At 45.8% G+C, this 15,954-nt stretch overlaps 1 pseudogene; it reads right to left on the reverse strand.

Annotated features, from left to right (window-relative positions):
* Positions 1 to 1,372: 1,372 nt before the first annotated feature.
* The window catches only part of LOC136381464 (Wilms tumor protein 1-interacting protein-like), a 39,987-nt pseudogene continuing 25,405 nt past the window's right edge, over positions 1,373 to 15,954 (reverse strand).

Raw genomic sequence — 15,954 nt, forward strand, 5'->3', positions numbered from 1 at the left:
TAAAGTGCACTGAATACAGAGAGACCGTGGTTTGCCAGGCCTACAGTGCACACAGATGTGCTTCAGGCAGGCTTCCCGGACTCTCTCTAGAATCCTCTGCTTATAAGGTCACAAGGGCAGAGAGAGATGCCAGACCCCACGGGTGGATCTTGCCCTCACTCTTTTCGAGCATTCGCGTGATGAAGAAGCCATCCCACTTTCCTTCTGCTTCCGGCAAACCCGCCCACCTTCCCCTTCCCACATCCCTGCCTCCTCAGCTGCTCTCCAATTTCCTACTATCACCAAAAACCCCTTCCACTTTCTACTTCTCATGCCCCTTCCTCCTCAGCTGCTCTTCTCCACATCCTTCCGCAGGACCCCAAGCTGAGACCTCAGCCTTGGTCTCCCCAAGCTCCCCCACCTCACCAAACCAAGTTCCCACTTCTCCCCAGCAGGCCCCCTACTCCCATGAAATGCTACAAGCCCGGCAGCCTCCACAGAACCACTCGGTGGCCCACGAACCCTTCCCCCCCCCCCGTCCTGCTTCCTCTCCTCTCCTCCACCCTGGCCCTGCCCTTCACTCCTCCTCTAGCCCACAGCCCCCTTCAGGCCCTTCTATGGCCTCCAGACCCCTGGGGAGATGGAGCACCCACCCCTCCCCCCTTTTCCCACCAAAATCCCTGTCCTGAGACAGCGTGCAACTGTGCCCAGGGCCAGGAGTCCTTGCCACTGGTCACACAACCCTCTAGAAGATCAGCCTGTTGAGCACCTGCCAGGAACAGGAATGACACCATAGCAGACAGCAACTCCAAGTAATCCTCGTGAGCCCTCCAGTGACCCAAGAAGACCCATCTCCGCAGCAAGTCCTCAGCTGTCTGGGCATCTGGCCCGTGTCACCCAGTGGATGCCCTTCTTTAGCATTAGTGCACAGGCCAGAGAAATTGTACCAACCTCCTTTGAGTCCATACAGGCCATCTAAGCTCCATTACAAAGGGGTAGCTGGGCTGATAAACTCAGGGCATCTTTCCCTGCAGACTCCTTGCCTCCATGTGGCCAAGCACAGTCCCCCTCATTCAGAAAAGGAGACTTACCCTGTGCCTGGGACACACCGCACTCCCCTAACCAGCCCCCCAGTGGACAGTGACCAGGGCCTCTGGCAAAGCAAAGACTCTGCATGGGGGACGTGGCAGTGGGAGGAGAGGCGAAAACCTGCTGTAAGGTTTTGGAGCTTGGAAGCTGGGGAAGGCAGGGACACCTCTGGGGCAAGTCACCCTGGTCTCTGAGGTCCTAGGCACTCAGAGGGCAGTTGTTGAGCTCTGCAGCTTGGCTGGCCTTCAGCGTCTAGCCGGGTGAAGACTGTGTTCCCGCAGCCTTTCTGGAGGCAGCGGTGAGCTCATGGGGATGTGGAGAAAGAGCAGCTGGATGTCAAGGCTCCGGGGAGGGACTTCTCAACACTCGCTTTCCCCCCGTCCTTGCAGAACACAGGGCATCCAGATCTACTGCCATCTCCCTGCCCTAACGAAAGATAAAAGAGGCCAGACTGGTCAGATGTCGGGAAACCCCACTGAAACACTTCCGTCAGCCCAGCTGGGCCAGGCAGCTCAAGACTGAACAGACTAAACCCAGCAGCACGGCCTCCTAGGAAGGTGAGTCTGGGAGTGCCGACTGGGTGTGGTGAGGGGGACCCCTGAACACTCACAAACAACACAGGCTGCCTGCCCGCCCCAATGAAGTATGCCTGAACTGGCTCCCCTGACTGCAACCTGGTGTGCTCCTGGCCCAGAATGATACTTTCTTTTAAAACAAGGGAACTCTCAGTCTTGATACACACCTGCCTGCGGGGTGAATTCATCTGGAAAGACACACCCTGCAACTGGCGCCCCTTCCCCAGGATGCACAGGGTCTGAAGACCAGGTAAGCCCGATCCCTCCTGCCCTGACCTTTGGTGTCCCAAGGACTATGAAGAGAATGCAGTCTGCCTGCAAACTGGAACCCTGAGCTCTGACTTCTCATGTCAAGAGCAGGTGGGGAGTCAGGCACAGTTTTTCTCATCTGGACCCTGACGCGGTCAATCACAGGACCTCAGCAAGCAAAAACGACACTATCCACTGACCCACCATACCAGCGCACAGTAAGACTTTTTTTCTTTCTTTTTTTCTTTTACAGAGACAGAGAGAGAGTCAGAGAGAGGGATAGATAGAGACAGAAAGACAGGAACGGAGAGAGATGAGAAGCATCAATCATCAGTTTTTCTTTGCGACACCTTAGTTGTTCAGTGATTGCTTTCTCATATGTGCCTTGACTGAGGGCCTTCAGCAGACTGAGTAACCCCTTGCTCAAGGCAGTGACCTTGGGTCCAAGCTGGTGAGCTTTGCTAAAACCAGATAAGCCAGGGCTCAAGCTTGCGACCTCAGGGTCTCAAACCTGGGCCCTCTTCATCCCAGTCCGACACTCTATCCACTGCGCCACCGCCTGGTCAAGCAAGACTGTTTTCATTGGCTTACATTTTTACCTATAATTGACAAAATAGGACCCTGTAATTTCCTTTTTGTTTAATGTTAGGTCGTAAGGCGCAAACTAAAATTAAGGTCATCTTCAAGGAAACCAATTTAAAAGTTTGTTAATTTGTGTTCGACATAGTACCACATGGTTTAAAATTGACCACAAATCTGAGGAGACTGGTGAGAAATGAGGAAGACTAGCAAAACATTCTTTTGGCAGTGGAGAACTAGCCTATTTTAAACCAAAACAGTCACCACTTCTAATCCTGTGCATAGAAGCATAAGACAAATGATAAAGACTGATTTCTTGCCTGATTGCCCCCAGCAAAAACACTTAATAAGTCCAAGATATTTTCAGTGATACCTCAGTAAGAGTCTAGTAACTTATTTTGATATTATGAAGGGGATGCTCCTGACTCAAACCTTTTTATAGATGCTTGGTTTCCGGGAGCTGAGATCCACCCTCTGATGCTCTCCGGGTCCTCTGAACCACTCCCGCAGGTAGAACCTCTTTGGGAATCGCTGCTGCCCACAGGATGTCCTCGGTGTCCCTTTCCAAGACTCAGTCCCAGACGCTGGCTCACCTTCGAGGCTCCTTCACACACTGCCTGGACCTTCCTTTGGCTTTTGTGACTTGCCCTCCTCCTGCCTCTGACTAGCTCCGCTCCGTCTCCAAGGGTTCAGCTCTTTCTACCACCCGGTTTCACCGAGCTCTTTCCCAGAGCTCACCTCTCCGTTATTTTCTCACACTGCACATCAGGTCCTGCAGAACCCCGAGCTTCCTCTGCTCTGCACACACAGCTCCTCAGCAAGGTTTCCTTATCAGTGAACTGAAGCAGAATTTTAAAGTTGGACTTTTTAGACATGATACATTAGCAAGTGTGTCCTTAGAACCTAATTCAGAAAACCCGACTAGTTCTGTGTTTACAAACAAGCTCTTAAAATCTTGAAGAAGTAATTTATTCTCTGTGACTAGGTAGATTGTGACTACATTATACCTAAGTGTTTGTAACTTGATTTTTATTTGCCCATATACAAAAATATTCACAATGTCATTTTCCTCTCACCTCTAGTATTTGCTTTCCTGCATATTTCCCACTCATGTGTCCAAACCTTGCTTTAGTAAAATTTCCATTGAAATTTCTCTCATTTTTCAAACTTATTTTCTAAATGTTATGCCTTTATGTATTATTCCTCATAGTTAAACAAGGAACACAATGCCTTCATGCCAGATACACTGTAATTAACCAGGTTTCATTTCTATAGGCACTATGTTTGCCATTCCTCATATATCATAATCTACAGGATTTCTTCCTTAGTTGTTTTTATTGGGTTTGGGACTTTTTAAAGCAACATTTAAGTAACAACTTTCCAATAAGAGGCTGCGAGTATATATTTAAATTCTGCAACTGCACCCCAAGTGGTTGGGAGCTCAGGGGCTTCACTCTGACTCATGGGCTGCGATGAGTCTGAGCACCGCGCCACCCAGAAGGGAGGTGACTCCAAGCCGCTAGCACCCCGGATCCATCCCCTCTGAGTGTCTGTCTTGAACAGCCTAGCACCACCTTTCCTGCTAAGGGCCCCTGGAGGGCCTGGAGGCCAGGATGCGGCCACGGGGATGGACAGGAGGTCGTGTACGAGGTACGAGGTCACGGAGGTGCACAGGGTCAGAGGGAGGTTCAGGGCTGCGCCTGTCAGTGTTTAACTGTGTGTTTGGGTTTGTACACGTTCCTGACTTCAGCTCTCTTACACCTTGGGTTTGATTTGACTGTATTGTAAAGACCTGTGTTCTGGGGTATCAGTGTGTTTCTATGAGTGTGTTGGGGGCGGTGAGTGTGTCTGTGTGTCCATTTATCTTGGGTGGGTGTGTATAATTCAGGCTGTGAGCCCATGAAGGTCTGAGGAGAGACCTCAACACAATAATTCTGGACCAAGGAACTGAACTGATCGGGCCAAGATCCTTTATGGCAAGATGGTCTATCACCCACTGGAGGCCCCTAGAAGCCAGATAAGAAGGAGCAGCTTCTTGGTGGAGAAAGCAACAAGCAGACAGGTGGAGTCTTATTATCTTTTGCTGCCTGGGGCCTTCACCTAAACACAGTCTGATCTGGTCCCAGGACCACACACTCTAGTTTCCTGAGACAGGCCATCTGCGACATGTTCCAGAGATTCCCATATGTGAGCAACCAAGAGCGGCCCGAGGTAATGCACAGCCCGGGTCTCACTGTGGCCGGTAACCTTTCTTGAACACATGTTCACTATGGTGATGAACTTTCAGTGCCTGGCAGCCCTCTCTGAGGGAGAGAGGACAGTACAGAACCCGCCCCCAGGTGTTTGCTCTGAGACTCGGGCACCCCTGTAACAAAGGGGCCTGTGGGTCCCTTTCTCCAGCTGGAAGAAAGGGGTTTCTGAGTGCTTCCCGGGAGCCAGAAAACAGCCGTGCATCCTGGGCACAGTCAGCTGGAAGCAGGGCCCTGGGCCAGAAACCCAACAGGACAGCGTTCTTCCCCAGAGAGGGGAGTCTGGGAGAGAACCCTCACACTGACGGAAAGGGCCAGGACCCAGAACGTCCTGATGTGAGGTGGCCATTCATGCACGTTTATCTGGGGTCTATGTTGGTTTTAATACCAAAAGTCCAGGGTCCCAAAAATCTCCATGGCCTGGGCACGCACGATATAGGCACACAAATTGAACCCAAGTCCCAAACTGGGGACTCCTGAAGGACTGCTGCCTCTCGCCCAGAGGGGACCTCAGTCCCCTCAGATCACTGTGTGGGGGGCTAGAGACCAAGGCTGGGAGCCTGGCTATCAGGCTCACCCACCCGAGACTGGCCAAGGCTGTGTTTGCCCACGACTCTGGCCCATGTCCTCCTTCCCTGGCACCAATGGCTCAGGGTTGGGCTTTCTGAGGAGATTCAGCTGTCAGCAGCTTTTGGCCACCTTACCTTTGGCTTCCAGACCTGCTTCCTTGAGGTCCTGGAGCAACCCCAGAAACCTAGGGGCAGAGAGTGTGGCTGGGGACCCATGCACAATTCACACCAGCTCATTCACCGCTTCTGGTGAGAGTGGTAGACATTCCCGGGCCTCATGTAAACCGAACGAACGTGATTCCGGCTGTGTTAGAAACCAGCAAGTTCTGCCATGTGAGGAGGGAGGTCACGGGCCTTTCGTGTTACAGTGTGCAGGGAAGGAACAGCCAGGGCAGGGACACCCCTCCCCACTCACCCCCAAAGCAGCACAAGCCAAGGCTGGGAGATTAGTGCTGAGGAGAATGTGGAGAAAATAACCCTTGTGTGCTGGCGGTGGGAATGTGAATTGTTGCAGTCACTATGGAAGACCGTATAATGTTTTTGAAAAATATATAAATAAAACTAACTTGTGATCTAGCAACTCCACTTCTAGGTACATATCCAAAGGAAATAAAAACTATTTTAAAATATATCTGCACCCCCTGTTCACAGCATCGTTAGTCACAGCACCCAAGACATGGAAATAACCTGTGTCCATCGATGATTGAATGGAGTACATATCTACAATGGAGTATGACTCAACCATGAAAAGGTGGAAATCCTGCCATTTGAGGCAACTTGAATAATCCTTATGGGCAAAAAACTTAGATCATAAATACTGTATGGGCTCTGGCCATTTAGCTCAGTGGTTGAGTGTCACCCTGGCATATGGATATTCCAGGTTAAATTCCCAGGCAGGGCAGATAAGAGATGTGACCATCTGCTCACCACCCCTCCCCCTCTCCCTTCTTTCTCTCTCTCTCAGCAACCCCCCCCCCCATCCACAGCCATGGCTCAACCTGGCTCAAAAAAGTTAGCCCTAGGCACTGAGAATGGCCCCATGGCCTCCACCACAGGCACTAAGAAAATGGCTCAGGTGCAGAGCAACAAAGCAACAGCCCCAGACAGTCAGAGCATCGCCCCTAGAGGGCTTGCCGAGTGGATCTCAGTGGGGGCACATGCAGGAGTCTGTCTCTGCCTCCCTTCCTATCACTAAAAAAAAAAATCTCTGTGTTGTTTAGAGGTGTGAGTTGTACAAATATGTACACTTATCCAAAATCTTTCTACTATATGTTTAATATTTGTTTGCTATACTATATAAAAATTGTGCTTGAAAACAAAAACAAACGTAAAACGTGACAGAGATAAGAAATGGTCAAAGAACGATGGGGACATGTCAAAGGGCACAGAAGCCAATGGAAAAGACTTCCACTGGCCAAAGTTTAGATAATTTGTGCATCAGAAAGATTAATGACCATATTTTAACATCTTGCAAGAATAACAATCCTTAAGTATACATGAATATTCATAAGACCTGGGCAGGTTGTTTCAGTGGATAGAGTGTCAACCTGGCATGCAGACATTCCCGGTCAGGGCACACATGAAAAACAACCATCTGCTTCCCTTCCTCTCCCTCTCCCCTTTCTCTCTTTCTTCCCCTCTGGCTGCCAGTAGCTCAACTGGTTCAAAAATCAACTCTGGGTGCTAAGCATAGCTTGATTGATTAGAGCATTGGCCCCCAACAAGGTTGCCGGGTGGATCCCAGTCTGGGCACATGCAGGAGAGTCTGTCTCACTATCTCCCCTTCTCCACATAAAAAAATAGAATACTCATTAAAGAAAAAATATTGATACATTATCCCCCATTCAAGTTTAAAACTTTCTTAATATAAAGTATTCAAACATTCCCTGGGGAAATGCACCATCAATAAAGACCATGATGAATTCTCACAGGCATACTCCCACAATCAAAAATTACAAAACATGAGTAAACAAGAATCGCGACCAAGAGAGAGGAGAAACATTAAATAATAGGAGTTCAAAAGATATCAGGTAGTGGAAATATTAGATGCATAATATAGTGTAGGCATGTCTAACATGCTTACAAAATAAAACCAGATGTCTAAAGCATGAGACTACAAAGATTTCAAGGAGAGGACATCAAAACCAACACTTATAAACAAAGATTCATTACACTATAAAGAATTTCTTTTCATCAGAAGACTTCATTTAGAAAGTAATGAAGTACAATTAGATTAGGTAAAGAATTTACATCACACATAATCAACCAAGAAATTTTATCCAAGACGCATGAGAAACTCCTACAATAATGGAAAGATAAGTGTTTTTCTGTTGTTGCAAAAACAACTTTTCAAAATGATTTGACTTAACACTGTGCCTGTATCATACTTTTATAAAATAAAATATTAAAGGCCCTGGCCAGGTAGCTATATTGGTTAGAGCATTTTCCCGATACAACAAGGTTGCATGTTCAAACCCCAGTCAGGGTACATACAAGAATCAACCAATGAATGCATAAATAAGTGGAACAACAAATCGATGTTTCTCTCTCTCTTTCTCTCTTTCCTAGGTGGTCCACGGTGCGAGAGGGGCCAGAAAGAGGTTACCTACCACAGGAGTCACAGGTGAAGCAATCAGTATGATATAGGCTCCCCATTGCTGGCACACTTGCCTTGCTCCGTAGATACCAAGCCCACACTTGATGCAAATGCCTGTGGGAGAAGAGGCAGGACAGAGCAGTTAGTACCATAAATATGCAGCTGGTGCATCCAAATCCCAGCCCTAATGCTCCCCAGCAGCCCGACCTTGGACAAGTGAACTTCTCTAGGCCTCCATCACGCACTCACTAATGCCTAACCTGGGGACGATACGGGGACCCACTACTTAGGGTTAGTTGCTGTTTCTGTTCAGCAGAGCACCTGGTACAGAGTCATCCTCGCCTCAAAATCATCATGACCAGTTTATACCTAGAAAGTCACCCACAGCCTGCTCTTAGGACTACAGAAAAATCCTTTCTTCTGTCTATGAGACAGAAAGAATGAAGACCACACAGACACAAGCAGAGCAGTCACTGACCCTCCCCGGTCATACTGTCCTCATCTGAACCATAAGGCTCACTTATTCTTGTCCAGTCAGGACTCTGACGGCAATAACCTGCCACATGCCCTGCACATTTAGGTGGTGGACATTCTGCCATGCACCAATCAAGTCCCCACCCTCAAAAAGCCTGTATTCCAGTGGAAGGACACAGACCCCAACACATAAATATCTGAGAAATAAAGTGCTATGGAAGAAACTAAGGCTGTTTAAAACCATGTCTGTGTGATATTTAAGTAGGGCAGTCAGAACAGGTTCTGGTGATCAGATGAGATCTGAGCAGAGGTTTTAAAAATAAGGGAGGGGTCCCAGCCAGGTGACTCAGTGGCTCAATATTTGTCCTGGTAGACCAAAGTGACAGGTTCAATCTCTAGTTAGTGTATGCACAAGAAGCAACCAGTGAGTGCACAACTAAGTGGAACAAGTTGATGCTTTTCTCTCTCTCTCTCTCTCTCTAAAAAACAGAAAAGTTGATGTCAGAGAAATGGCGCCATGAAGAGCGATAACGATAAATATCCCAAAAATTTCAACAAGTTCTTCAACCAGAGAGAGAAAAATCTATCCTTGGAGCGTCTAGAAGTACCACACTGAACACGAAGTACTATCAACAAAACCACCCTCTGATGCCGTTAAGGAAAAGGAAATCGAATATCATGGATACAAGAGACAGAGAGGTAGCACAGATAGATGAGGAAATATCTATGGAGAAAAAAATTAATATATTGGAAACCTTGGAGCTAAATGACAGAGAATTTAAAATAAAAATCCTAAAAAGAGTCAGAAATATACAAGAAAACACAGAAAGGCAATTTAGGGAGATCAGAAAACAACTCAATGAACACAAAGAATATATCACCAATGAAACTGAAACTATAAAAACAAATCAAACAGAAACGAAAAACTCAATTCACAAACTGAAAAACGAGGTAACAAGCTTAGCTAATAGAACAGGCCAGATAGAAGGTAGGATTAGTGAAATAGAAGACAAGCAACTTGAAGCACAACAGAGAGAAGAAGAAAGAGACTCAAAAATTTAAAAAAATGAGAAGGCCCTACAGAAATTGTCTGACTCCATCAAAAAGACTAACATGAGCCCTGGCCGGTTGGCTCAGCGGTAGAGCGTCAGCCTAGCGTGCAGAGGACCCGGGTTCGATTCCCGGCCAGGGCACACAGGAGAAGCGCCCATTTGCTTCTCCACCCCTCCGCTGCACCTTCCTCTCTGTCTCTCTCTTCCCCTCCCGCAGCCAAGGCTCCATTGGAGCAAAGATGGCCCGGGTGCTGGGGATGGCTCCTTGGCCTCTGCCCCAGGCGCTAGAGTGGCTCTGGTCGCAACATGGCGACGCCCAGGATGGGCAGAGCATCACCCCCTGGTGGGCAGAGCGTGGCCCCATGGTGGGCATGCTGGGTGGATCCCGGTCGGACACATGCAGGAGTCTGTCTGACTGTCTCTCCCTGTTTCCAGCTTCAGAAAAATGCAAAATAAAAAAAAAAGAATAAAAAAAAAAAAAAAGACTAACATGAGAATAATAGGTATATCAGAGGGAGAAGAGAGAGAAAATGGAATGGAGAACATATTGAAACAAATAATCCAGAACTTTCCAAGCCTGTGGAAAGAATTAAAGCCTCAAATTCAAGAAGCAAACAGAACACCGAGTTTTCTTAACCCCAACAAACCTACTCCAAGGCACATCATAATGAAATTGGCACAAACTAACTACAAATAAAAAATTCTCAGGCAGCCAGGGAAAAGAAGAATACAACATATAAAGAAAGGCCTATTAGATTATCATCAGATTTCTCAACAGAAATTCTACAAGCTAGAAGAGAGTGGACCCCAATATTTAAGTCCTGAAAGAGAGGAACCTTCAGCCAAGAATACTATACCCATCAAAGCTATCCTTCAAATACGAAGGAGAAATAAAAACATTCACAGATACAGAAAAGATGAGGGAATTGATCATTAGAAAACCCCCACTCCAGGAATTACTAAAAGGGGTTTTCCAACCAGATTCAAAGAACAAAACAAAACAAAACCACAAGTAAAAGCTCCACCAAGAACACAATAAAACCAAATTTAAACTGTGACAACAAAAACAAAGAAAAGGGGGGGGGGGGGGGAGGATGGAGATTAACAGTAGCAAAGGACCATGGAGTGCAGAAGTACTCACAAGATAGTGTACTATAATGAACAGGGTAGGAACACTTTTCATTACTTAATGGTAACCACCCTTGAAAAAACCACCAATGAAGCACATGACTTAAAAAAGATAGCAACAGAGGAAAGAAGTATGGAATACAACCAAACAAAAACAAAGCATAGAAAAACAAAAGAGAAGAATCAAGATACAAAACTAACAGAAAGCAATTTATAAAATCTCAATAGGGAACCCACAAGTGTCAATAATTACACTAAATGTAAATGTAATTACACTAAATGTCACCAATAAAAAAAAACACAGAGTAGCAGAATGGATTAAAAAAGAAAATCCAACTGTATGCTGCCTACAGGCAACACATCTAAGCAAGAAGGATAAAAATAAATTCAAGAGTGACGTCACAGAAATGGCGCCGTGAGCAGCGCGTCTGACAGATCTCCCCAAAATCTCAACAAATTTATCAACTAGAAACAGTAAAATTTATCCTCGGAGCATTCCGGAGTTCCACACACACTGAAAACGAAAGGACTGTTATCACTTGAATCTGAGAGATGGGTCAGAGCTGAGGGTGTGGAGGATGCTAACTACCGCACGGACGTTCATTCAAGCCGAGGAGGGAGTACACCTGTGGTGAGTCATCCCACGCGTGCAACTGCCCGCCCACACTCGGGGAGCGGCAGCCTGGGCACTGCGAGCAGCCGCCGGCGTGCCGTGAGAAACCGCGTGCGCCCCATGCCGCGGTCCGGTCGCAGAGCAAGCTCCCTTGCACTGCCAGCGTCCCCAGCGGCCCGCGCACTGCGAGTGAGAGTCCCCAGCCACCGGAGTGCCTAGAGCACCCCATTCGCTCACGTGCCCTGAACGTCCCACTCGCCCACGCACCAAGAGCACCCCACTTGCCCGCACACCCAGAGTGCCCCATTCTCCCACGCGCCCAGTGCACCCCAGCCGCCAGCGGCAAGGCGAGCGGGAGAGGCGCCAAGGCTGTCTTCCCTACTCCAGAGATTCTCTCCATGGGCGGGGCACCTCACCCAGCCATTCAAGCTAACAACCAAGCATTGGGGGAGGGGTGCATGGGCAGCCTGAAATACTTTCTGGAGCACAGCTGTGGATCCAATCACTGAAATTAGCTTAACCCACAAAATCTGCTCACCCATGGGGCTCTAATTGATAAAATCTCTCTCAGTTCAGTGATCCAAGACAAGAGGCATGATATGTTTTAGTGTATCTCGCTAACGGGGCGGGGGAAACTTCTGATTGTCAGAGCCTCCATATTCAGGGATATATGCTAACAAGTGGGACTTGGCAGATATTAAGATCTATACAGCAAGCAGTGACTAGTGCCTCTTCTTCCCAGCCAAAACAGGCTACAAAGTGTGGAAAGCCTGGGTTGAGTGGTCCAACTGAATGCTGTGACATTCGAATAAAGGTCATAAAATACATTAATGGGCTTTAGAAATAACTCCAAAGGAACTAGTCTAGTAAGTACAGCTCATTCCCAGGATGACTAGGAACTGATGAGTCCTTGAGATAGGGAAGTCGTTAGACTCCCAGGATGACTAGGAACTGATGAGTCCTTGAGATAGGGAAGTCGTTAGACTCCCAGGATGACTAGGAACTGATGAGTCCTTGAGATAAGGAAGTCGTAAAAACTCCTAAGATGATTAATGTAACCACATCCTAGAGGATAGATAGGGACATTTCCAGCTGGGGGCTTTCAACTGTATGACTGGTTACTAAGGCACGTGACTAAAATTTAATTTGGGGGAGCCAATTGCTAAACGCAAAATCAGCTTCTGTATGAACCGCTTGCTTGCTAGGCTATAAAAACCCCTAGACTGTAGGCGCTCGGTGTGACTCTGGTGACTGCCACCTGAGCTCACCCCTGCGCAGGTTTGTTTTTTTCTTTTTCTCTTGGCCATAAAACTTTGTCTGAAACTCTCCAAACGTCTCCAGTGTTTGTTTTACCCGGGGAGTGCAACAAATGCTAGGCGCTGAACAGTCACCTTGACAACAATTGTCTCCCAGCCCCACCTGATTACGCTGGAGGCTCTGACTGCCAGAGCCTTACCCAGAGTCTTGCGCTGACTGGGGATAGAGTGGGAATTTCCCAGCTCTTTGAGCCTCTTACTCCCCAGGCAGTAGCAGTGGCAGCCTCATAGCTGGATCACCAGGCTGCTAATTCAGGAAGGGGAGACTAGGAGAGAGACTCCAGGAAAGCAAACTCTCTCATTGTTGGACCCTGCAAACGCCAACAAGCCTTGACTACCAATGAGACTAAAGCCAATTATATGACATTGCCATAGAATCCCATCAACTGCAAATCCCTACCTAAGCGTGACACAGGGGCAGAGCCTGGGGTACAGAGTCACCAACCAGGAAGATGGAGAGAAAAGAAAAAGGAAGAAGTTAACCTCTCAAAATCAAGAAAAATCCACAGACTTTATAACTTGTTCCACTAATTTTTCATTGTTGTTGTTTGTTTCTTCTATCTTATTGCCTTTATTATTATTATTTCTATTTCCTCCACCTCGGTCCTTTTATTCTCTTCCCATCTTATGCTTCCCTTTTCTTGAACTACATTACCCATGAGTATTACATTTTATTTCTTTTCCTCATCCTTACTCCCCTTTAGGGTTACACTCCAAAACACTTACCTCTCACTCCCTCCCCTTTTGGTTTTTTTTTTTTTTCTTTTCCTTTTTCTCTTCCTTCGTTTTTCTCTTTTTCTTATTTTTTTCCTTTCTATTCGTTTCTTCTTTTCTCCTTTTACTTTTCCTCCCATTCAATCCTCAATCACGAACAAATTATTTAATTTGGGACTCAAGTTTTTTGTGGGTTTTTTTTTCCTTTTTTTTTTCTTTTTTTGCTTTTGTTTTTGGTTTATTTTGTTTGTTTTTGTGGCATTTTGGGTACTTTTTACATTGATTTTTAACTCACTAGCATTCCTCCCAACCCAAGGTCTCCATTGTATTTAGTCTTCGCTCCACTTAATACAACAGATTTTTACTTATTATTTTTATTTTTTTTCTCTTCTTTAATTATTATCTTTTTTCTCCTTTTTTCTGTTTCCCTCTTATCCCTCTCATTATATCTCTTAGTTGACCATCACTTACAAGCAAATCATTTTATGCTTGTCTAAGATTTTCTCCTTTTTTTTTTTTGCATTTAGTAGGTCCCTACTCCTTTTTTGCCCCTTGAACTCTTCACCCCAAATCAGGCCCTCTGTTATAGGCAGTTTTTGTTCCATTTAGCATAATATAATTCACAGGTCATCACGAGATTTCCCTAAGGAGGGGAGAGGAGGGGAAGAGAAGAAAGAAAAAAAGGGGGAAATACTAAATCATTACTGGGTTTTTTTTGTGTGGGGTGTTTTCCTTTTTTTTTTTTTTTTTACTTTTTATTCTTTATTAATTCTAATTAGTGCTATCAACAACACCACCCTCAGATGCCAATAAGAAAAAGAAAATCGAATATTATGGATACAAAAGATAGAGAGGTAACACAAATAGATGTGGAAAAATCTATGGAGAAAAGATTTAACATATTGGAAGCCTTGGAGCCAAATGACAGAGAATTTAAAATAGAAATCTTAAAAATACTCAGAGATATACAAGAAAACACAGAAAGGCAATTTAGGGAGATCAGAAAACAACTCAACGATCACAAAGAATATATTACCAAGAAAATTGAAACTATAAAAACAAATCAAACAAATGAAAAACTCAATTCACAAGATGAAAAACGAGGTAACAAGCTTAGCTAATAGAACAGCCCAGATAGAAGGTAGGATTAGTGAAATAGAAGACAAGCAACTTGAGGCACAACAGAGAGAAGAAGAAAGAGACTCAAAAATAATAAAAAACGAGAAAGCCCTACAGGAATTGTCTGACTCCATCAGAAAGAATAACATAAGAATAATAGGTATATCAGAGGGAGAAGAGAAAGAAAATGGAATGGAGAATATACTCAAACAAATAATAGATGAAAAATTCCCAAGCCTGTGGAAAGAACTAAAGCCTCAAATTCAAGAAGCAAACAGAACACCAAGTTTTCTTAACCCCTACAAACCCACTCCAAGGCACATCATAATGAAGATGACACAAACCACTGACAAAGAAAAAATTGTCAAGGCAGCCACGGAAAAGAAGAGTACAACATAAAAAGGAAGGCCTATTAGATTATCATCAGATTTCTCAGCAGAAACTCTACAAGCTAGAAGAGAGTGGACCCCAATATTTAAGTCCTGAAAGAGAGGAACCTTCAGCCAAGAATACTATACCCATCAAAGCTATCCTTCAAATACGAAGGAGAAATAAAAACATTCACAGATACAGAAAAGATGAGGGAATTGATCATTAGAAAACCCCCACTCCAGGAATTACTAAAAGGGGTTTTCCAACCAGATTCAAAGAACAAAACAAAACAAAACCACAAGTAAAAGCTCCACCAAGAACACAATAAAACCAAATTTAAACTGTGACAACAAAAACAAAGAAAAGGGGGGGGGGGGGAGGATGGAGATTAACAGTAGCAAAGGACCATGGAGTGCAGAAGTACTCACAAGATAGTGTACTATAATGAACAGGGTAGGAACACTTTTCATTACTTAATGGTAACCACCCTTGAAAAAACCACCAATGAAGCACATGACTTAAAAAAGATAGCAACAGAGGAAAGAAGTATGGAATACAACCAAACAAAAACAAAGCATAGAAAAACAAAAGAGAAGAATCAAGATACAAAACTAACAGAAAGCAATTTATAAAATCTCAATAGGGAACCCACAAGTGTCAATAATTACACTAAATGTAAATGTAATTACACTAAATGTCACCAATAAAAAAAACACAGAGTAGCAGAATGGATTAAAAAAGAAAATCCAACTGTATGCTGCCTACAGGCAACACATCTAAGCAAGAAGGATAAAAATAAATTCAAGAGTGACGTCACAGAAATGGCGCCGTGAGCAGCGCGTCTGACAGATCTCCCCAAAATCTCAACAAATTTATCAACTAGAAACAGTAAAATTTATCCTCGGAGCATTCCGGAGTTCCACACACACTGAAAACGAAAGGACTGTTATCACTTGAATCTGATAGATGGGTCAGAACTGAGGGTGTGGAGGAAGTTAACTACCGCACGGACGTTCATTCAAGCCGAGGAGGGAGTACACCTGTGGTGAGTCATCCCACGCGTGCAACTGCCCGCCCACACTCGGGGAGCGGCAGCCTGGGCACTGCGAGCAGCCGCCGGCGAGCCGTGAGAAACCGCGCGCGCGCGCGCGCCCTGTGCCGCGGTCCGGTCGCAGAGCAAGCTCCCTTGCACCGTCAGCGTCCCCAGCGGCCCGCGCACTGCGAGTGAGAGTCCCCAGCCACCGGAGTGCCTAGAGCACCCCATTCGCTCGCATGCCCTGA

The sequence above is a fragment of the Saccopteryx leptura genome, chromosome 9 (assembly GCF_036850995.1).
Source record: "Saccopteryx leptura isolate mSacLep1 chromosome 9, mSacLep1_pri_phased_curated, whole genome shotgun sequence".
Lineage (NCBI taxonomy): Eukaryota > Metazoa > Chordata > Mammalia > Chiroptera > Emballonuridae > Saccopteryx > Saccopteryx leptura.